Source organism: Trachemys scripta, chromosome 7 (genome assembly GCF_013100865.1).
Source record: "Trachemys scripta elegans isolate TJP31775 chromosome 7, CAS_Tse_1.0, whole genome shotgun sequence".
In the NCBI taxonomy this organism is placed as follows: domain Eukaryota; kingdom Metazoa; phylum Chordata; order Testudines; family Emydidae; genus Trachemys; species Trachemys scripta.
The window spans coordinates 36810647-36833745 of NC_048304.1; the positions used below are offsets into that span (position 1 = coordinate 36810647).

Sequence of the window (23099 nt, forward strand, 5' to 3'; positions counted from 1 at the left end):
TAATCCCTAGACCACCAGGGGGGGCCTTACATAAGGCCATGATTTATTACCTTGCAAGTGTCCCATCGTGACCCTTACCTCCTCATGGAACCCTCCACTAGGTTGGTGTAGGGATGATACATCCCCACACCTCCCCCCTTTTTCTTAAATAAGGCCTGTAGGAGGGTCCAACTAACATTAGGACAATTACTAGCCACCTGACTACTTTCTTCGAACCTATAAAACTGATGACAGGTGACATTTAACAACTGGGAAATATATAGAGAACTATTAAAAAACATAATATTACATAAATACCCACGAAAACCATTGGGGTGTAAATAAGGATAACCAATAAGATATGTTCTAAAGGGATTCGATGGGGTGGCCATGGACAAGCAAAAAGGGCTTCTTGGCCAGTCTGGTTTGCCCAGGTGACCCAAACATTTTGTTGTGGGTTAACAAAAGGTACAGATTTTGGACATACAAAGACCCCTGCTCCTATAATAAGGAGTCCGAACAAATAGAAGTACAGCATTATCAGGTGTCTAGGTTGTAGCAAACAACAAGTGCAAGTCCGGTGCCGCGGGGTTCTGTGGATCCGGTGTGACTACTGGATAAGCCTCGGGTGCAAATTCCCCCTCTATATGGGCTTTCCTAATAAGTCCGTGCCAACGCCTTACGGGGTCCGGGGGGCCCGAGCCGCCCAGGATATTGTCCGAAGCATGTCGCAGGGTGGAAACATCGGATGAGTATGCCGGAGGCTTTGGAGCAAACGGGTTGGCGACATCCAGTGGCCGGTGTGTGGACACGTTATCCCGTCCAGTGCACCCAATCGCGCAGCCCCACAAACCACAACGAGGACAGGGGGTAGCTACATCATCCGCCGGAGGGATCTTATCCGGTGTTTTTTTCCTATATGTCCTTTTAAAGTTAGATAAGCCTGGCTCCGCCATTCTTTCCAACCTATTTCGCAACTGCTCACCCTGCCCTGGGAACTCCGCCCGGAAATCTGGGGTACAAACATCATTGGTGACAGGAAAGCCGGGCTAGTTCAGGGCTCGCAATGTGTGGGACTGCGGGGGATGGCTCTCAGCGGCCAAATGGGACAACTGATTCAGCATGTCCTGTAGCTGAAGGCCCTGTTTGTACATTTCCGCCCGAAATTCTTGTAACTTATCCCCTTCTGGGCTCGAGACCTCCATTTTATCCGCAGGGTCATCCGGTAACGGGACGATACTAGGATCAGCTTCGGGTGCACTGGGGATGAGTGGTATGATAGTTTCCTCACCCCCAAAGAGCTTACGGGCTTCCACCGGTAACACATAAGGCGGCTCCTCTTTTGGCCGAAAGAGGTCATTAATGGCCGACTGGACCTCGGCTTTTGCCGCAAGCGTCTCTATCAGTTTCTTAGATTTGCACCATATTTAACTCAATGACACGGCCTCCTTGTTGCCGTGAGAGACCGACTCCCAGAGGTCAGAGCCTAGACTTTCCCAGACTGCCTTATTAAAGACAGTATCAGGAGTAACAAAAAACCCGCGTCTCTGCCCCCATTTTAAGAAACGGGACAACGCGTCAGAGGGAAGCTTCTCTCCCCGCTTTTCAGCGATGCGTAATAAAAAATCATGCACCGTCTCCTCCTCTGCAGACAAAGCAGAGCCCATTTTATCAAATGCAGCCGCTCACCTGTGAGCTCACGAACGTCTCTCTCGGACGACCAGGAGCCAGTATCCTCCGGTACCTCCTGCCGCGGCTGCCACCTCTGCCTTTTCTCACCGAACGCTTTAGTCGGCTGTGAGCTCACGAACGTCTCTCTCGGACGACCAGGAGCCGGTATCCTCCGGTACCTCCTGCCGCGGCTGCCACCTCCGCCTTTTCTCACCGAACGCTTCAGTCGGCTGTGAGCTCACGAACGTCTCTCTCGGACGACCAGGAGCCGGTATCCTCCGGTACCTCCTGCTGCGGCTGCCACCTCCGCCTTTTCTCACCGAACGCTTCAGTCGGCTGCCTTGATGTCCAAGCCGAATCACGTCGGGGTCACCATTTGTGGGGTTCCATGCGGAGCGGATAAAGCACACGACCAATGTGGTTGCAAGCTGAATCCAATTCTGTTTATTACAAGCTTTCTTTTATAGTTTTTCTTAACATTACATAACACAATTAGGCTATAATCACACATCTACCGATTGGACAAGAAGGAGAATCATGTGTTTATCACATGTATAGCCCCACACCGATTGGTTCAACTGTTCCTTACATAAGGCCATGATTTATCACCTTGTTTACCTCATCTTATATAATTCCTAGACCACCAGGGGGGCCTTACATAAGGCCATGATTTATTACCTTGCAAGTGTCCCATCGTGACCCTTACCTCCTCATGGAACCCTCCACTAGGTTGGTGTAGGGATGATACATCCCCACAAATTGTTATTCCTATTTCCTGATGGAGAATCTGAGGCACAGAGGATTTGTGACTTGCCTATGATCATATAGCAAGTCTCTGGCAATGACAAGAATAATCCAGGCTTCCCGTCCTGCCCTGTAATAACTACACACTTTGTTTGCACTTTGGTTACCCACACACAGCATTAGCACCAAGATGACCTGCTCGTGAAGGACTCAACACAATACAAGGGCCATTTATCTGACAGGTTTTTGGCCTTATTTTCTGGGGGCTTTTTAAAATATGGAGCTATAAGAAATCAATGAATGCAGCTCCTCTAAGGAAGGTGAAGTCTGTATTTTTTTTCCAAAGGATTAACTGCCATAATTGGTGAGCATTACTTTTCAACAGGTTGTCTTGTGGTGTGTGAGGGAAGAATGCTGCTGTCAAGAGCAGCCATCACTTTATTCCGCACTTTCACATTCACAGAATCCTAACTCTGTGGTACCTAGCACAGGGGATGAAGGGGGAGCATGCCTAGGAGCTGGCACTACCTTATGTTGTGCCTCTATTGGCCATAGCTGTAGTTTTGCACACACAAAGCAGGGTTATAATTAAATAATGTTTAATCAAATGTTTTTAAGGCTCCTAGAGTTGTACATAAAATGGTCCCCAGTCAATTGAAGAGTACACATTGACTCCCAGTTTATCCAGAAACATTTATTTATATATTAGGTACAGGAGACATTAAAAGACTCATTAGACACTTATCCTCTACTGGCCAGCACCCGGCAAGATTAGTGCATTAGTGGTAACAGGAGAGTCGCTGGCAGTTAAAGAACACACATCTAATCTACATATAGGATACGTGCAGCTTTTTGTTTGCTTTACAAACAGAGGCAGGAGGAAATGAATTGGACTTCTAAAAAGCAAAAGCTCTGGTCCTTTTGTTTATTATCTTAATGATATGCTTAATATCAGACATCTTGGTTATAGTCACAATCACAGTGTTTTAGAATGGCACACTATTTTAGATATTAGTTTTAGGTTATGGCCTTCCTAGAGGGAACTAATTAGTAGTCACACTAATAATCTATGCAACAAAATTAATTTGGATATGACGACTAGGTTGGGTATTAGGAAACACTATTTCATTAGGAGGGTGGTGAAGCACAGGAATGGGTTACCTAGGGAGGTGGTGGAATCTCCATCCTTAGAGGTTTTTAAGGCCCAGCTTGACAAAGCCCTGGCTGGGATGATTTAGTTGGCATTGGTCCTGCTTTGAGCGGGGAGTTGGACTACAGGACCTCCTGAGGTCTCTTCCAACCCTAATCTTCCATGATTCTATGACTGCACCATCCCAGGCAAATTTCATGGACCTGCTGGAACAAATGCAAGTCTTGGTCATTGCTGATTTTCCCCATCCCCAATCTTGACTGTGGATTTTCAAATCCACTAACTTATAGTTTATTATTAGCAGCAATATTACAGTAGTGCCTTGAAGCCTCAACTGTAATTGGAGACCTGTACTGATATAAAGTAAGGGTAGGGGAACTTGTTCAGATAAAATCCTGAACCTTCACTGCAAACCTCAGCTGAAACTTTTTTGAAGTTTAAGGCATAATGCTAAAATTAAGAGATTTTTATTTTTACTTCCTTGGCTCTTCCTGCTTCTGGGCTAAACTGAAAGTGAAAGCCTCAAAAATGGCTATAGAGGTTGTTCTCATGGTATATCCAGCCTGACCAGAAGCAGAAAGTACTGCAGATCCCACTTAAGAACTTGTTCCTGTGAGATTTCCAGCCCATTCTGCAGATTAACATTTTCTGATAGTTTGGAGAAGTATATGAACTTTTGGATGCTGATCTGAAATGAACCTCCCAACCACCTCCCATTGCTGGGACAGAGTCCTCAACAAATGTGTGCATGGCCAACCTGACCTGAGGGAAGATAGCCCAGTATCCTCAAGTTCTGCAGGAAAGGGAGACCTTGCTCAAACTCCATTGATAGTCATAAAAAAGCAGACACTGATTTCAAAACCAGTCTCAGTGATCAGTGGAGCCAATCTAGCAGTCTTCCATATTGAGTGAAGCCTGTCTGCCCCAGGGCCGCCCAGAGGATTCAGGGGACCTGGGGCAAAGCAATTTCGGGGGCCCCTTCCATAAAAAAAGTTGCAATACTATAGTAACATTCATTTGGAAATGTAAAAAATAACCAGTGAAATACATTCAAAAATTAATTTTTAATAATTTGAAAATACACAAAATACATTATTTAAAAACATTAAATGCTTTAATGGTATGTATACATTTGCAATTACATAATGGGCTGTCGCTGGGTGATGGTGATGGTTGGTGCCAATGGCTGGGTGGGGAGCTGGGCTCTGGGTCGGGGGGTGCCTGGCTCAGAGGGGCTGGGCTTGGAGCTGGCGGTTAGGGCTGTGGGGGGATGGGGTCGGGGGGGGGGCCGGGTCGGAGGGGGTGGGGGGGGGGGGGGGGGGGGGGGGGGGGGGTGCCCGGCTCTGAGGGGCTTACCATGCCACTTACCCCCTCTCCCAGAGCCTCAGTGAGCCGCGACCAGGAGCTCCTGCTGCTTGGCCCCCCGGAGCTCACAGCCCCGCCCCCTTACCATGCGGCTCCGAGCGGGAGGAATCTCAGGTCCCGCCCGAGCCCCTGTCCAGGGCCACTTCTGGACGCAGTGCGCTGAGGCGATGGGGGATGGCAAGGCGGAGGCGAAGGCGCCGGAGGGGGGGAAGCCTCCGACATTCTCGTGGGGGCCCCAGTGGGGCCCAGGGCCTGGGGCAAATTGCCCCACTTGCCCCTCCCCCGGGCGGCCCTGGTTTGCCCCTCAGAACAGTGTACTTAACAACTTGGGAGGGTTTGATATCTGCAGCAAGGGTAGGGCTACCCTGGAGCTGGGCCGAGCAATTTCCAGCTTGAGTAAACATATCTGCACTACCTCTGATCAGGCTAGTATCTACTCAGGCAGCGAGCCCATCCTATCACTTGCACTGCTGAAGCTACACTGCTATTTTTAGCATGCTAGCTCAATCAGAGCTAGCATGAAATGTCTACCTCAGCTGGAAATTACACCTCCAGCCCCATTGTAGACATACCCTAGGAAAAACACATTACAAAGAATGTTCTGGATAATTTTAATGCAAAATATACTGTATTGTTCTTGAGGTGCAGACAAGCCACAGACTTCAGCTCCTACTCAACGTGACAAGCTAGCATGCACAATGCTAGTGTCAGTAGAACCTGCCATAGAAGCCCACAAGCAATCCACTGGCTCTGGTGGGGTTCTGGAGCAGTTATGAAACCATCAGTATAACATGTATTATGTGGCATCACTGAGTGGACATAAGTGATCCATTATGGGTTCCCAATGCACTGACTGAACAACAGAGAGAAAACTAGACCTTAGGTGGGAATAGCACACAAAGGGTAACACTGGACTCTATGAGCTCCATTTCCATGACAAGAAAGAAACTTCAGTCCACCTTTATGGCTTGGACCTCTGGGAGAAGTTATGCAAGTTTTAGGGAGCTCATGCCAAGGGTTCTACAAGTGAGTAATGTTCCTTAAGAATAGAGATATTTACAATTTCCCTTAAAACTGCACTGTGCGATTCCAACTCATAGACTTCCAGTATGAATATCTGAATTTCTAGCTAGCAGGGTGTGGCACTGGAATTTTTTGTTCCACTCGAACAATATCTGGAAAGTATTTCTTTTATAATGTCATAAAAGAATTCATTAAAGGGACAACAGTATCTAAATGACCATTCAGAAATGATAGGCGTTCATCCAAGACAATGTAGTCACTATTATCCATCAGATTTTTAAAAAGCAGTCTGTTTCACTACATACATACTCAAAATGTCACCACAGTACAATACAGATTCTAACCACATCTAAGTACAGAGGTTACCAAAATTACCACCTCTGCTTAGTGTAGTAGCAGGTTGTATGACAGTTATTAAATACATCTTCCATTAAACAGCACAAGTCTTTAAACTAAATATTATAAATAAGTGATTTAATAATAATAACGGACCACCTTGTTGGCAATCTAAGCAGGCCAAGGGCTGACTAATCGCAAAGACTGAACTATCCTTATCTTTAAAAGTTTTTCCTTCAGTTCAGTGTTGAGCCACAATGGAGCACAGGAAAGTTTACACTGTTGCTATTGGTTCTATATCTGTGCTACAGACAAAGAATTTCAGTCAATAGGGTTGTCAATCTGGCACCTTTCATCAATGCTAAACGCTCACAGGCTCTCTCTCTCTCTCTCTCTCTCTCACACACACACAGAGGGTGTATGTAATATAAATAATTAATTGATTGAGTGAACAGTGTTATGCTGCTGCTGCCAAAAAAAAAAAAAATGGTAAATATGCTGGGTTGCATTAAAAGAAGTGAATATGTAAGACTTGGGAGGTAATTGTTTCACTCTACATAGCACTAGTGAGGCCTCAACTAGAGTACTGTGTCCAATTTTGGGCACTCATGTTTTGAGAAGGATGCCAACAAATTGGAGAGATTCCAGAGGCGAGCAAACAAAAATAAGAGGTTTAGACCTATGAGAAAGGTTTAAAGAACTGGGCACATTTAGTCTAGAGTAATCAACTTAGTTTGCAGCAAGGGAGAGACAGGTTAGATATGAAAGAAAACTTTGGGTAGTTAAGCACTGGAACAGGTTACCTAGGGAGGTTGTGGAATCCCCAACATTGGAGGTTTTAAAGAACCAACACCTGTCTAGGTATACTTAATCCTGCCTCAGCGCAGGGTGGGGTTATGGGGCTGGACTAGATGACCTCTTCATGTCCCTTGCAGCTCTACATTTCTGTGATAAAACTACAATAAAACAAAACAAGTTGCAAATTCCAGCCCCCAAAAGTTAGGAAATACCAGAATTAAGGATGCCTGTGCAACCTTAATTCGGCGCCCTAGTGTGTATACATTTTGATAGAGTCTTTAATTACAGGAACACGCTATTTTTTCCTACAGGACCCCTACCCCATTCAGTGTGTAGGATGGATGGTACTCATGGAAGGAGCAACTATATTAATTTCCTCTTGGGTTTTTCTATGGTGCTTATCACTATAGTGTCTGACAGCTTCACAAACATTAATGAATTTATCTTCGTAACTCTTCTGTGAGGCAAGGGGGTATTATTATCCTCATTGTACAGAAGGAGAATTGAGACATAAAGATTAAAGTCAAAAGTGCCCACTAATTGCAGATCCCCAATCTAAGATGCTTAGGAGCTGATTTTTCAAAGTAATAAGTATTATATAGCACTTCACGTGTTCAAAGCACAGCTCCCATTGAATTCTGTTGCAAATGTGAGTGCACATCAGACATCAGGGTCTCAAACTGGGCACCCACAAAATGAGGAATACAATTAGTGACCATTTGTGAAGAGTGTGATATACGTGACTTGTCCAGCAACACAAAGGAACTCTGGCAGGCAGAGGCAGGGATAGAATCCAGTTCTTCAGGTGTCATTCAACTGCCTAAAGCATGAGATCATCCTCTCTCTTCTTGTAGTCCTCTGCCTTCCTCACTACACAGTATCCAACTTCTGCAACAAGGGAGGCAGGGGCATTACGGACAATGTATCTTTGGGGATGGAAACATTCAAATCAATCCATTTTTGCTCTTTAGCAGATGCTACTGTGGACAATAAATGACTCGCGTCTACACTGTAATTTCATTATGCTGTGCAAAATAGTTCAGTATAAGACCCTCCCTTATTAGATGACTCCACATTAGCCAGCTGGTGGTTATAGCTATTAGAGCCCAATTAACATAGTACCCCCATCTGGTGGCTAGATTTGCTCTGAGGGCATCATGCGTGTTACAGCTGAGACTTGAACTGGGACCTTCATGAACCAAAGGCTGCCACTCTAACATTTGAGCCAAAAGGGCCAGCCAGCAGGAGCCAGGCTAAGCTTGTCCCCATAAAGGCAACCGCTCACTCCTATATGTATGGGGAAAGAATGTCATTCCAATCGGACCGCCGACCCCCTCCCTAGGCTTGACTGCCCAAGCTCCCTGCCAAGCCACAACTTCAAAGAGCTGTCGCGTGAGCCCCGCTGACACAAGCCTGTCAAGTCAAGCTGGGAGGCTCGTTCCAAAATGCTGTGTAGACGTACCTCGTGTGACGTGAGCCAGTCGCTCCCCCCTCAGTCTCTCTCTGACCTTTCAATATGTAGAGAGCTACGAGAGTGCAAAGCATGATTATTCTCCTATCTTATGCTATCACGCGTAGCAGCACAGCCTGTTACATTTGCTCATCTGAAGGCACATGCAGACAAGTAGAATGATTGAGCAGGAAAAGTTGCAGTCAGCAAGGTCATTTTTCCCAGAGTTTTCTGTAAAGTGGTCCTGTGCCTTATTGACTGCACTCTATTCAAACCCTGCTCTGAATAACAGTTTTCTGTTTTCTTCTGCTTATGTTAATCTATGTTAATTAACAAGAAAATTAGCATAAGCAGAAGATAACAAAGACACCCCAGAATTATGACCCTTATTTCAGAGACCAAATTTCCCCTCGTGACAGTTTTATTCACAAATCATTAAAACTCCAAGACATCTGGTCTCCCTCATTATAGCTACTGCACCAAAGACTGCTAAAAACAAACAAACAAATAAACAAACAAAACCTGCCCTATTTTTAGGGGTTTAAAACTTGGCCCTAAAAGACAGACTAAAACTTAGCATAAAAGGTTTTAATTTGTTTATTTGGGGTGTGATGCAACAGAGGTTTAAAGAAAACTTTTGGCCATCTTTGGACTGTGAAAGTGGAAGGAACTTGAGGCTGGGATTTGGAGGAGTGCAGAGCTGCAGGGACAGCATGCTGAGGGAGTGGAGGGCATCAGCTAATAACCCTCTGAACAATGTTTGGATCACTCTGGATGGGCTGTGGGAGGTACATTCGTACTATTTCGGCTGGAAGAAAAGGCACTGCTTCTTGGGGTTTTAAGAGTGTGGGAGGGGGAAGGGAATCCTGATAGACCACACACCTATAGTTCCAATATGAAGCTATACCATGATATTTTAACTGCTTGATATGTGTTGAGAAGCTGTAAATGTATGGTGGTAATACATAATCTCTTAAAGGTATAGTTCCTTCCCTATTAGAGATGGCCCAGAACTAAAACCACTCTGTGAAATCTCTGAACTTCGAAAGTCTGGATAAAATGGTAGGAGGATCAGTCCTAATTTTAGCTTTACAAAACCAAAAATACCTTCTGTTTTTCCCACCTCTGAAATTATATAGTATTTTCACATCAACATATACTGCTATGTACACACACACACTACAGACATGCATTCTTTTAGGCAATATGGTTAAGAATCTGCCTTGAAGCAGTTAAGAATCTATGATTACGATGCCAAACAATTCCCTAGAGCTAGCCTTGGATTAAACAAGAAAAATTTAAAAGTTTGGTCAGTGGCAAAAACAGGTGCTTTGTATTGCGGTTAGAAGTTTCCGTAACAATGACAGGAGCACTAATTAAAAGCCAATTAGTCACAGACATTATTCTGAGGTCCAACACTTTGCAAACTCTCTGCTCTTGGATTTTCCCTCTCTCAAGCTGCCCATTATCCTCAGTACAAAGGCCTTAAAATGAATGTGGACTGTTTGACTGTCACTATGGAAACCTTGCCGCAGCATGGTACACAAATGCTTCCCAGGAATCTTCAGAGCCACTTTTCCCTGTGATCTTTGATCCACACAAATGTGCTGTTTATTCACTCGTCTCCCTATTGATGAAACCCTGTTAGACGGTTTGTGAATACTAATGAAAAAGAATTGAACCCACCCTTTAAAAAGTGTAACTTCCTCCAATGAGGCTTTATTATGGCAGTACAAAGTGTCATGATTGGGCTGCTTAGTCCCACTTGCTTAAAACTCAGACACCTCTGCACGTTCAAAATTAGTGCCTGTGTTTTGTATTACATTGTTCTGCTGCATAAAGAACTTGTAAAGAAGAACTGTCTAGTGGTTAAAGCACACGACTCAAAATCATAAGATCAGGGTTTTTGCTTTATTCTGTCCCTGACTAGCTTTGCCATGCCCATGCCCCTTTCCACCCAGTGCTGTATCAGTTATAGTAAACATGCTGGTATTGGGGCATTGGCTGTGTATCCCACCAGTGTGAATTAGGAAGCATGAGTAAGCACCCATGAAAAGCACTTCTTTCCTGCTTGACTTGGTCCTATTATATAGCCTAACCAGGAGGGGAAAATCAAGTCAGAACTTAGCCCGTTACTTGAATCACGTTCCTAAGGGAATTCAGGGTCATGTGGCAATGGTAAAGAATCACAGAAAGACGCTTTCTTCCAACACTGAGCAAGAAATGTTATTATCCCTAAAGCCACTCTGTCTCTTCTGCTTCAGTCCAGACTTTCTGTCTAGAACCTTCCTCACTCTCCCTCAAACCTGGCATCCTGCTACAGTTGTAAAGAAACCGGGCACACATCCTTGCAGGAAGATCAGCAAATATTAGCTGCCCCCCACTTGCTCTGTAAACAGAAAGGCTTGCAGCTGTACCCCTTTGATCTTGAAAGTAGAGTTGGCTGTGCAGCAGCTCAGACTGTTCCATAGCTTCTCCCATTTCGGTCAGTTTTTGAATTAGAAATTATCTTTATACCCCTTCAGCTTTCCCTCTTGTCTCTCGAACAACATGCTGGGTCCCTGACACAGGGCATCATCCTCAGTTTATTGGTCCACCGAGCCTTTTTCCTTTATCCTGCCCTGGTTGCTTCTGACCATCAGACATATAATGCTGCATCCCTAGCAAGACATTCCAGAACAATGAATAATGCCCCTACCCCCCAGCCTCTGATATTTAATCCAGATGACATGATCAAATTCAAAAGATTTGTTGTTGGTTTTTTTGGCTGGAGGGAGAGGGTAGATTATCAGATGAACGTGAGCTCCCAGTGTGACACTGTGGCCAAAAAGGCTAATGCTCTTGCTCTGCCAGAAGCTGGCAATGGGTGACAGATGATGGATCATTTGAAAACTACCTGTTCTGTTCATTCCCTCTGAAGCACCTGGCGCTGGCCACTGTCGGAAGACAGGATACTGGACTAGATGGACCTTTGGTCTGATCCAAAATGGCCGTTCTTATGCATAAACAGGGGAATCTCACGCAGGACTAGAGAGGTTATTTTACCTCAGTATTTGGCACTGGAATAGTGTGTCCGGATCTGGTGCCTATGATTCAAGAAGGATGTGGATAAATTGGAGTTGGTTCAGAGAAGGGCCACAAGAATGGATTAAAGGGTTAGAATTCATGCCTGATTGTGATTGAGCTTCTGGAGTCTATTTAACATAACAAAGAGAAAGCTAAAGGATGATTTGATTACAGCTTGCAAGTACCTACATGGGGAACCGAGGTTTAATAATTAGGCTCTTGAATCTACCGGAGAAAGGTATAACACGATCCAATGGCTGGTTGAAGCTAGACAAGTTCAGACTGGAAATAAGACAATTGTTTAACAGTGAGTGTAATTAGCCATTGGAACAATTTACCAAGGATCATGGTGGACACTCCATCACTACCAATTTTCAAATCAAGGTTAGATGGTTTTCTAAAAGATACACTGTAGGAATTATTTAGGGGAAGTTCTCTGGCCTTTGTTATACAAGAGGTTGAACTAATGATCATAATAGTCCCTTTTGGCTTTGGAATCGATGAATCTATGAAATCAGATTTATTTGAACTCTCCATTTGTCAACCCTGTTACTGCTTCCTTTGATACTTCAGACTAATCTGACACAGAAGAGCCCATCAGAATGGGTTGGGTCTTGCAGCAAAGTATGTTTTGGGCAGGGGGTGCAGAACGGTAAAGAGGGGGTATAAGATAGAACAGATGAGTTAATGAAGTGGAAGAACTGGGGGTAGGAAAAAGCAATTTTTCAAAACAAAAATGAAATGGCAAAGATATTTTAGAGAAACCAAAATGGAAGACTTTGAAGTACTAGCATGGATGGACCGATGCTCCCTGGTTCACACTTCAAATCAGTCCAAATTCCTTGAAACAATGGGAGTTGTCATTTTCCCCCGCCTTCAGGAAATGAGTCTTTCTAGAGCGGTGTGCAGTCAGTACTGCGTCATACTTTTTATTCAGGGCTGAAGAAACAATAATTGGCCTTACAACATTTGGGGAAACTGATGCAAAGAAGTTAGGAGACGTGATGCAAGCCCCAGAAGTTGATGTCTGTTCTGGGATTTGACCTCCAAAGTGCCTAATTCTCAGTCCCCTGCTCAAAACTCAACTCTCTTTCTAGTTTCACAGCTGGCATTCCCAAAAATGACAAAACAAAGATGTGGCTCCCCCCAGTTCCTGGGTTGGGCAGAAAGATTAAATAAAACACCTTGCCTATTGTGCTCCCCGCAAGTGCTTCACATTTGTGGGTACCTGAGCATACCTATATGCTTTCATCCCATCTCAGGAATCCCTATCCACAAGAAGCTGAATTTATCTTTAACTTTGTAGTTCAGAGGCTAGTTAGAACATTCTTTAGTAATAACTATTGGAAGACTTCAAGATATTGTTTAGCTTCATCCTGAATCTCATCTAAGCAGAGACAGTCAGTAGTGCCAAGCCATGACAGAGCAGAGTTTTATGGAAAGAATTATTTTTACTAGTAAGCTCTTGAATGTGCATAGGGCTGAAAGCTAAATTAAAACCAGATCTCCAGATGTGAAACACCATAGCTATCAACACTTCCCAATTCACCAGCCCGACACTCACCCACATCTATGAGAAAAGATTTTCACACTAGTGGAAGATGCTCGATGGTTTACAGGTTCAAAGCTTAAGCAGCAAATGTACAGCGTAGTGCAAGCCAGTCTTTTAAATGCAGAACTAGCTTTAGTAATCTCTAAAGCAGGGGTGGGCAAACTACGGCCCACGTGCCGAATCCGGCCCGTCAGGGCTTTGGATCTGGCCTGCGGGATTGCCACCCCTGTGGCTCCACGGGCCCCGCACCACTCCCAGAAGCAGCCGGCACCACGTCCCTTCAGCCCCTGGATGGGGAGGGGGTGCAAAGGGCTCCGTGCGCTGCCCTCGCCTGCAGGAACTGCCCCCCGCAGCTCCCATTGGCCGGGAATGGGGAATCGCGGCCAATGGGAGCTGGAGGAGGGGTGTACCCACAGGCGAGGGCAGCGTGCGGAGCCCTCTGCCTCCCCCTTCCCCAAGGGCCACAGGGACGTGGTGCTGGCCGCTTCTGGGAGCAGTGCGGCACAGGGCCAGGGCAGGCAGGGAGCCTGTCTTAGCCCCGCTGCGCGCTGCTGCCACCCTGGAGCCGCTCCAGGTAAGTGGCGCCAGGCTGGAGCCCACACCCCGAACCCCAACCCCCTGCCCTGAGCCCCCTGCCACACCCCGTGCCCCTCCTGCACCCCAACTTCCTGCCCTGAGCCCTCTGCCGCACCCCATACCTCTCCTGCACCTCAACTCCCTGCCCAAGCCCCGTGCCACATCCCACACCCCAACCTCCTGCCCTGAGCCCTCTCCGGCACTCTGTGCCCCCTCCTGCATCCCAACTCCCTGCCCTGAGCCCCCTTGTACACCCTGCACCACTCCTGCTCCCCAACCCCTTGCCCTGAGCCCCTTCTGGCACACTGCACCCCCGCCCACATCCCGCACTCCCACACACACCCCAACCCCCTGCCCCAGCCCTACATTCATGGCCCTGCATGCAATTTCCCCTCCCAGATGTGGCCCTCGGACCAAAAATTTTGCCCACCCCGCTCTAAAACCCAAAGGGGCCTGTCACAAGGCAGGGCTTCTCCCCAGCTTCCAAACACACTCTGCCCCACTCAGCTTCCTTTAAGAAGGCTTATTGTCAAAACTATGGTGACCATACACATGTCCCAAAATACCCAACATTCTGGCACTTCTGGGAACAGCATGGGCCAACTCCTGCCTGCATGACCTCTCCCCACAACCAGCATGACCATACATGGTGCATGCAAGATCATGCTACACAGGGGATGCCATTTTCAACGGTGAACTGCCCTGCCCCCATCAGCCTGACCTCACACGTGTGCAAAGTCACACCAGCAGGGGCAGAGCCATGCACTGTTCAAAAAGGCATCCCCCCATCAGATACTGGACAAAACTACATCCATGTTGTCCCAGTACTGGGCAGAAGACAAGCCAGCCAAAAAGAGGCCTGTCCAGTATAAAACTGGACGAGTGGCCTCCCCAGGCCAAACACAAGCAGGTAAAACAAACAGAAATAGTCCTGTAGCTCATCCTTTGTCCTAGTGTTTCACAGCCTCTCCTCCCGGGAAGTGATCCAGCTTCTTACATTTCTTCCACTCCCAGCCAGTTATTCTCCCTTTCTGGAACAGGTCCAGGACAGCCTTCCAGGGCCCCTCCACAGGATTTAGCTCCTCTCCCCCCAGGCACAGCCTGACCCAATCACTCCTCCTCTTCCTGCCCAATGACAGGTCTTTATAGCCTTAGGTGTAGCCTTGCCCCCTTGGGCCCAACTGCTCTGACACACAGGAACTGGGCCTGGTATACTTACAGGGACCAGCTACCCTGTAATATACCTCCCCCTTTTCAGAGAAAATAAGCCTTGTTTGCACTAAAGTACTTATATGACGTGAATTGAAAAATACTATTTCTTTTGTTTATGATTTTTACAGTGCAAATATTTGTAATAAAAATAATAATATAAAGTGAGCACTGTACACTTTGTATTCTGTGTTGCAATAGAAATCAATATATTTGAAAATGTAGAAGAACATCCAAAAATATTCAATTCATTTCAGTTGGTATTCTAGTGTTTAACAGTGTGATTAAAACTGCAATTAATTGCGATTAATTTTTTTAATCGTGATTACTTTTTTTGAGTTAATTGCGTGAATTAACCGTGATTGACAGCCCTAATAAAAATAGGAATTTTCTGTCTCCCTTCCCGTACTGGAGCCCTGCTTCCATCCTTAGCCCCTTATCTGGCCCTCTACCATTTGTTCAGCCCTTTCTGGGTCTTCACAGTATCCTGTTGGGATTGAGACTTTGTTTGGGTTCCTACCAGCCTCCTTAAAGGTGGCAATTTTGCAACAGAAAAGCTTCAAAAACAGACTCCAATGAGAAACTGCTGAGCTTGAATTAATATGAAAACTAGATACCATTAACTTGGGTTTGAATAGAACCTGGGAGTGGCTGGGTCATTACACATATTGAATCTATTTCCCCTTGTAAAGTATCCTCACACCTTCTTGTCAACTGTCTAAAATGGGCCATCTTGATTATCACTACAAAAGTTTTTTTTTCTCCCGCTGACAACAGTTCATCTTAATTAATTAGCCTCTTACAGTTGGTGTGGCTACTTCCACTTTTTCATGTTCTCTGTATGTATATATATCTTCTTATTATATGTTCCATTCTATGCATCCGATGAAGTGGGCTGTAGCCCATGAAAGCTTATGCCCAAATAAATTTGTTAGTTTCTAAGGTGCCACAAGTACTCCTGTTCTTTTAGTGGATACAGACTAACATGGCTACTACTCTGAAACCTGTCATTCCCTAGTACTTTTCTTTACCTGGAGACAGGCCAATTCTTTCTATAGGATTAAGCATTGCTGTTTCCAGTGATGAGCTCCCAAAATCCTAAGAACCGGTTCCCTACCGGGTCCTCGGCGGCACTTCGGCGGCAGGGGGTCTTCACTCACTCCGGGTTTTCGGCGGCAGGTGAAGGACCAAGCAAGTGAAGGACCCGCCGCCGAAGTGCTGCCGAAGACCCGGTAGGGAACCACGTGGTGAATACAAGCCCCACATGCCTGTCTCCCCCCCGCCACCCACCCATCCGACCCCAACCCACGTCCTGCCCCCGACTGCCCCCCTCAGAACCTACAACCCATCAATCCCCCCTCCTTGTCCCCTGAACACCCCCTCCCGAGACCCCCCCACCATAACTGCCCCCCAGGACCCCACCCCCTACCCAACTCACCCTGCTCCCTGTCCCATGACTGCCCCAACCCCATCCACCACCACCCCGACAGACCCCGGGGACTCCCATGCCTACCCAACCCGCGCCTTCCCCATCCCCTGACCACCCCTCCATAACCTCCGCCCCCTCCAATCGCTCCCTACTCCTTATTCAATCCCTCCTCCCAGCCCCGGCTGGCCCCCTTACCATGCTGCTGTGTAAGGATGCCACGCAACCGCTGGAGCTTGCAGCCCCATCCCCTTACCCAGAGGTGAAAGTAAGCCGGTATGCCCCTGTACGGCATACCAGGATGGCCCGGCTTCCCCAGGGAGCAATTTAAAAGGCCTGGGGCTCCCAGCAGGGGCTGAAGCCCCAGGCCCTTTAAATTGCCACCAGAGCCCCACTGCTGGAGCCCTGGGGTAGCGGCAGCGGGGCTCTGGGGGCTATTTAAAAAGTCCGGGGTTCCCGCTGCTTCTACCGCCCCAGGGCTCCGGCGGCTATTTAAAGGACCGGGGCGGTAGAAGCAGGGGAGCCCCAGACCCTTTAAATAGCCCCCAGAGCCCTGGGATAGTGGGAGGCTCCGGGGACTATTTAAAGGGCTGGGGCTCCAGCTGCTTCTACTGCCCCAGTCCTTTAAATAGACGCGGGAGCCCTGCCGCTTCCCCAGGGCTCCGGCGGCTCTGCGAGAGGGGAGAAGCGGGGGAGGGGCTGGGGGAGCCTTGGCCCCCCCAGATGGGAGCTCAGGCGGGCCAGACAGGACGGTTTGCCCACCCGCCTGCCCCTTTAGGAACAGGTTCTACACTGGCTTCTAAATTTAGCAACCGGTTCTTGTGAACCGGTGCGAACCGGCTCCAGCTCACCACTGGCTGTTTCTTTCTCAGCCTCCCCCCTGAACCCAGGCTAACTTTTGTTCCGAACATACTGTTTAATAATCTTTCCCCATAAGTGCTTACCTCCTACAATTCTTATTGGCAAGATTTAAGCTGCTTCTGCAGGCCTTGGGGATGGTCGCATGCTCCCTTTTCACTCTCCTTCACCATCCTTACTCCAGCTTTCAGCCCCTTATTTCCTTTTCCAGTCAACCCGAGACCCTCCCTGTCCTGGGCTATTGTTTTACTTCCCGCTGCATGAGGGCTGAGAAACCTATCCAATCTCGCCCCAGAATTATTGGCCAGGGTAGCTCCTTGATCACACCCACATGCAGCTGAGTTCTCCGGTCCTGGACCTCCAGCTCAACTTCTGCTGTGGGGTAGACATGGGTCTCACCCTGGATACATGAGATGCATACCAGCAGATGTTGGTCTACCTTGTGGTCTACCCTCACCCCATTTTCTCTGACAAGAGTGCACCTACAACCTGAGTTTATGAGTTCCTCAATCACAACTTCTCCCAACCTACTCATAGCACGTATGGCCAAGCCCCCTTAATGTTTCCAAATGGACTCCAACCCTAGACTGGCTGTATTAACAGCCTAGATAATCACACTCACACACAGACTCAACATTCTTGTCTGAAATGCCCAGACTGGCCACATCTGAAGCATGCCAGCGGGCCCCCTTTGCCATGCCCAGGCATGTTTCCATTAAATTGTAGAACTACCTGGGGCCCGTGGAGCTCTTGTGTATCCCCCAACTTTTGGCCACTTGAGGTCTTCCCCCTAGGGAGCTTCCCTCAGTTTGCCATGCCACCCAGCCGCTTGTGTTGCTCAGCCTCAAAGAAGGTCTCTGTTCGTTCAACAGCTTCCCTGACTGAGGCCAGCTGAAAGTGCCTTACCCTGCTCTGGCTCCCAAAGGTACAACCTTTAGAAACTGCTCCAGGACAATTTGGTCCATGATCCTTTCTATCGAGCTGGTCTTTGGAGCAGACCCACCAGGCTGCAAGGTCCCATAACTTCTGGGCCACTACCTATGGTTGTGCTTGTCACAGAAACAAAGCAACTCGAAATCTGTGTTTATATGCCTCAGGACTCCACCCTAATCGGTCCAGAATGGCTGCCTTCACTACCAGATAGGAGTTCACCTGTTCATCATCACTTGCTTCCTAGTAAGCTGCCTATGCCTCAGCCATCAGGAACAGTGCTCTGTAGGCTGCCCATGTCAATTCCTCCCAGCTCGCTGTCCTCATCACTCTCTCAAGTGTTTGAAAGAAGGCCTTGTGGTCATCTTCTGGTGCCAACTTCACCAGGCCCGGGGCCAGCAACCTCACAGTCCCATCACCAACCATGTTGCCTGGCGTCTCTTGCTCCAACTGTTTAAAAGTGGTCTTCTTGCCACCTCTGTGGTGCAGCAAATTGTGTCTCCTGATGTTTCTGCTGGTTCACCATCATTTGCATGAGCAGAGCCTGAGTCTGCTGCTGCAGTTCTTATTGCCACAGTATCGCAGCTGTCTTGCTGCTGCAGCCCCATTACTAACAGGCAAATCACCTCCTCCATTTTTCCCCTTAGTCCCAAACTGTGTGGGGTCACTCAGTATTGCAGGTGGGGCTCTCTCTTCACTGGGCACCAAAGGTCCACTTCACTCTTCCTTTGTATAAGTGCCCACATTCTCCACCATATGTCACAGGGCAGGGCTTCTCCCCAGCTTCCAAACACATGCTGTCCCACCCCATCTTCTTTAAGAATATTTATTGTCCCAACACAAGCAAGTAAAAACAAACAAACAAACAGTCCTTTAGCTTACCCTAGGGTTTCATAGACACCCCTCCCAAGGGTTTTTGATGATCCAATTTTTTTTTTGCAGTTTTCCAGTCCCAGCCAGCTCTGCTTCTTTTCAGGAACATTGGGTCCAGTCCAGGGCAACTTTCTGAGCACCTAGCCCCTTGCTCCACAGCCCCACCACTGGCCCTCTCCCCCCAGGCACAGGCTGCCCCAATCACTCTTCCGCTTCCTGCCCTCTGACATGTCTTTATAGCCCTGCCCCCACTTAATTAGCTTACTTGGGCTCACCTACTCTAACAGAGGAGCTGGGCCTGGTCTATTCACAGGGACCAGCTACTCTGTGACAGGCCCAAATCATGTAAATGTTCCAGACAGGGCCCAATCCTCCAAACACTACCAGACATAGTGTTTACTGCCATTGAAGCTTTTGTAGGAAGTGTTTGTAGAATCGAGTACTAGATTATTTTTGTTTAAAAGTTGAGGGAAAGGTTGCATTTCTGAAAAATAATATATAATATACATCTCTTATAAACAAAAAACACTCCATTCCACAGTAAATGGCCCAGCACAGTATAGCTTACAACAGTGGTACTAAAGACCATCATTGCAAAAATGACTGGTAAATTGGGCACCCAAAAAATTGAGGTGCCCAAAATAGAGTGTGCCCAACCTTGAAGTGGCCTGATTTTCACAATGTGGTTGCTCAGAACTTTCTGAAAATCATACACCTTTAAGGTATCCATAGTCAAGATATGTGCCTAAACCTGAGGCACCCAGAATCACTAGCCATTTTTTAAAATCTTAGCAACAGTTATTATGCATTCAAGAGGACAGTATGGGACCCTGGATTCACTTACAAATGCTGCTGATTCCTCTTACTCAGAGGGTTGGCGAGAAGCCTTTTTCAAACTTCTAAACAGAGTTATATTTTAGCTATTTAAAAAAAAAACAACATTTTAGTTTGAGTTTTCTCAGACAATTATTTTAAACAGGACTTTCAACAGAAACCTTTAAGTAATGCCTTTGATGTGTTGCCTCGCATATGAATGTTGTGAAAAACATCTGGAAAAAAAATGAATATGGAAATCATTTGGATTTTAACTGAAAGCTGTGCCACAAACTAACATTTCACAACCTAAATGATTGCCTTATTTTAAAAGGACTGTTGTAGATTTCAAGATTATGATTTAGTACAGAACAAATGAATGGCAGGTCCCATTCTGAAGGTTACCATTCTCCTCCATTTTGATAGGAAAGCTAACTGTTGCTAAGCTAAGGATCACTGTAGATCGTAAATGAATCTCTACCCCGATATAACACTGTTCTCGGGAGCCAAAAAATCTTACCGCGTTATAGGTGAAATCGCGTTATATCGAACTTGCTTTGATCCACCGGCGTGCGCAGCCCCGCCCCCCCCAGAGTGCTGCTTTACCGCGTTATATCCGAATTCGTGTTATATCGGGGTCGCATTATATCGGGGTAGAGGTGTACATCATTCTTTTTGTACACCCAACATTATTCTTGGAAGCATTTTTTTAGCAGTTTTATTCAGCTATTTCCCTAACAGACAGCTCTAAATAATCCCCTTTTCTGTTACATTTTGATCTACTTGCCTGGTGCGCGTGCACGTACACAAGGAGCCAGCACTGATGTAGTTTCTTAGAAACTGACAGCAGCTGTGTTAGATTAAACAAAAGCTCTCCATGATACTTATCTTTTTAACTTGGCACCAGCCTTTCCATTACTCTATATAGAGTTTTGTTTCTAACACTTGAGTGGATGCATATAACTGTGGGAAGTGTTTGAAAGGCTTGTATGAAAAGATCATGTTACAAAACTGTTTTAGTAGGACCAATTTTCTAAGTGTTTTACTCTCATTTTCTTTTGATATATGTTTAAGAGAGTGTGTTAAGTGCAAGGAATATTCCAGCTTGCATGGAACAAAATCAGTTCCCCAGACATATTTGAAGAGAACTAGATTTATTAAGTAAAACTGGATTTGGTTTGCTTTTGTATACATTTAAATAAGAATTCTTGTGAGCTGTGAAAAGTGCACAACAGCGGCAATGAATGATTTAAGTTAGAAAACATCCCGGTGAAAAATATTAAATCTATATATATATTTTTAAATAAAGCTGTGGGAATCTAATTCCTGAACATGAGCAGCAAAGAGGCAGTGTGGTCATTGGAACATAGAAATGGCCAAAATGGATCACACTGACAGTCCATGTAGTTCCATATCCTGTCTCACAAAGTGGCCAATATCAGATGCTTCAAAGGAACATGCAAGAAACCTTCAAGAGGAGAATTATGGGATAATCAGCCCATAGGGGAAGTTTCAATTCATGAATTTTTTGCTCTTGTATTATTTTAGATGGTAAATAGGAGTGCCTAAATTATCTTCTCCAGCTATGCCCCTCTGCTATGTTCATTGGGCAAACTGGACAGTCACTACGCAAGAGGATAAATGGACACAAGTCAGATATCAGGAATGGCAATATACAAAAACCTGTAGGAGAACACTTCAATCTCCCTGGCCACACAATAGCAGATGTAAAGGTAGCCATCTTACAGCAAAAAAACTTCAGGACCAGACTCCAAAGAGAAACTGCTGAGCTCCAGTTCATTTGCAAATTTGACACCATCAGATCAGGATTAAACAAAGACTGTGAATGGCTATCCAACTACAGAAGCAGTTTCTTCTCCCTTGGTGTTCACACCTCAACTGCTAGCAGAGCACCTCACCCTCCCTGATTGAACTAACCTCGTTATCTCCACTCTGATTTATACCTGCCTCTGGAGATTTCCATTACTTGCATCTGAAGAAGTGAAGTTCTTACCCACGAAAGCTTATGCTCCCAATACTTCTGTTAGTCTCAAAGGTACCCCAGGACCCTCTGTTGCTTTTTACAGATTCAGACTAACACGGCTACCCCTCTGATACCTTCTCCAGACCATTCACTATTCTGCACAACTTTGTCATGTCACCTCTTATTCATTTCCTCTCTACTGTAAAACCCAGTCTTTACAATTGCATCTAATCATTCCACTGCTGCTACATCCTTTTGGATGCAGGGTGGCCAGAACTAAATCGCCCTAACCATTGGAATAGTGTGTTACCACTGATTTACACCTGGCATTACAATATTTTCAGTATTTCAATCCCACATTGTAACATTTTGGGCGGGGAGGGGATCACAGCATCATATTGGCCAGAAGTTTTCATTTTCTGTCCACAATGACCCCCAGCTCTCTTTCCTGAGTGATTATATATAGTTGGAACCCCGCAGTATATACCAATACTTCAAAGTATTCATTCTAATGTATATTATCTTGCATTGGTCAACAATGAATGTAATCCACCATCATGCTGCCTATTCTCCTAGTTTTGTCTGAAGTTCTTCCATCTTCTCTAGCCAATGTCTAATCCACAATAGCACTTTACTTAGTCAAAGGATTTTTGAAAAAGTCTAAGCAAGTTATAGCAACTGGTTTTCCTTTACCTTTTTATTTTGTTGAAATGCTCAAAGAATTCAAACAGATTAGTGAGGCATGATTAGCTTTTGCAGAAGTTATGTTGGTTACGCCCTGTTACATCTAACCATCTAGATGTTTTATAATTCCATTTCAGGGTATGGGTTTCAGCCATTTTATCTTATGTCAGGTTCATCCCAAAGCCTTTAAAAATAAATAGGTACAACTTTTGTGATCTTCCAACCCTTCAGGATAATAGCTGATTTTAATGAGATTGTTAACAGTTCAGCCACTTCATTAGTCCCTTCTGAACTTCTTGTTCTTTAATTTGTCACTCTGTTCTAGCACCTCCTTTGATTTCAGTCTCTGACAGAACTTCATTTTTGTTACCTGAAAGGGGTAGAATGTATACCACCAGTAGGCATTTTCCTAAAAACCCCTGTTCAGGTTGACTGAGCTCCAGGTTAGCTACCCAGTGTACTAAAATCTAATTCTAATTCTGCCACTGGCCTTAAAGCATGGTCTAGGGCAAGACACAATCTCTCTGTTTCAGTGTCCTCACGTATAAAATGGGGGTAATACCTGCCTACGAGGGTATTATGAGGTCTAATTTATCTGTGTTTGTGATTTAA

The 23099-nt window shown here is 45.9% G+C and overlaps 1 protein-coding gene across 2 annotated transcripts in view; it reads left to right on the forward strand.

Moving 5' to 3' along the window:
• The window catches only part of EFCC1 (EF-hand and coiled-coil domain containing 1), a 91592-nt gene that overhangs the window by 48711 nt on the left and 19782 nt on the right, over positions 1-23099 (forward strand). The window lies entirely within an intron of this gene.